We start from the raw sequence: 1203 nt of genomic DNA on the forward strand, positions 1-1203 counted from the left end.
AACATGAAATGTCTTCGAAACTACAAACATGAAGTGTTGTGCTTGAAATGCTCAAGATGCCACAATACAACCACACAATACCAAGTAACACTTACGACACGTCAAGCAAAAAATTATGAATGTAAGTCTTTACACAAGTGCGATAAGCGATTTGTAAGTTTTGATAAGATGGGAGTAATACCTTTAAGATGTAGTTGTAGAAATAACATGAGGTGCTCAAGGTAAAAAAATTCTATCTCTGCAACTTTACAGTGTATATACCGCTTCAACAATGTCGTTTCTTTTAGAATTTTTCTTGCTCTCCTTTTGGAAACAAATGAGTCAATGGACTGCTCAGAGCAACAATTAAATTCTTTTTTTCTGCAATTTCTATAAATGAAGTTCAGAAGAAAAACCACAAACAGGCCATCACCTGTGTTTGGCATTCCATCGAACAAGTAAACAACAACCTCATACAGTAAAACATGTAGTTTCTTTTTCTTCACTGTCGACAACATGAACCAATGCATTTATTTAAGTTGTCGCCACATCCTGCGAGGAGCTCCCCTCTGGCCGCAGCCCCATGGATGAGAACCAGAACGCCATTCGTGATGTGCACAACCGCAATGGTGGTCTCCGCCGAGCAACGAATCATGTAGTCACTGAAGTAGGCAAACAAGCCAAATTAGATGAAAAAATCGATTAATCAAGAGATGTGTTTCCAATTCCAAATACACCTACTTGTTGCTTCAAAAGAAAAGAAACAATTTTGGATCGAATCCAATCAGACGAAAGGTAGCCCGACCACTGTTTTTATTTCAACTGCACAGTGGCACCCAAGTGATCCTCCCGTCCGGTCGCCGGCCCATCTCACCCGTACTACAGCCACCGCCACTCTGCATCGCCGCCCCATCTCCCAACCCAGCGTCCCTGGTGGACGAAACAGAGCGCCGCTACCACGCCCGCAAAAGGATCCCGGGGGACCTTGCACACGTGATCCCTCCGGGGGGGGCGAGAGGAGCGCTACCGCGTCGCCAGCAAGGGGAAGGAGGAGAAGGGGTGCGAACGGGGAGTCCCGGCGCTAATAGGTTCACTACGAGATGGACTGCACACACCAGCCACCACGAGCCCGGTTAGCCACATGCCTTAAAAAATACTATCAGAGTAGCATCCCCTTTCGACATCTGGCCCACATTACGGTGAATTTTGTGGGATGACAGGAAT

General features: G+C 46.0%; 1 long non-coding RNA gene across 1 annotated transcript; it reads right to left on the reverse strand.

Moving 5' to 3' along the window:
• Positions 1–213: 213 nt before the first annotated feature.
• LOC141039326 (uncharacterized) lies at positions 214–983 on the reverse strand. The gene is made up of 2 exons (XR_012200256.1): positions 721–983; positions 214–641 (listed from the first exon to the last, which is right to left on the reverse strand). It is a non-coding gene; the product is annotated as an uncharacterized lncRNA (long non-coding RNA).
• Between the last annotated feature and the right edge of the window lie 220 nt (positions 984–1203).

This window comes from Aegilops tauschii, chromosome 1 (assembly GCF_002575655.3).
Source record: "Aegilops tauschii subsp. strangulata cultivar AL8/78 chromosome 1, Aet v6.0, whole genome shotgun sequence".
NCBI lineage: Eukaryota > Viridiplantae > Streptophyta > Magnoliopsida > Poales > Poaceae > Aegilops > Aegilops tauschii.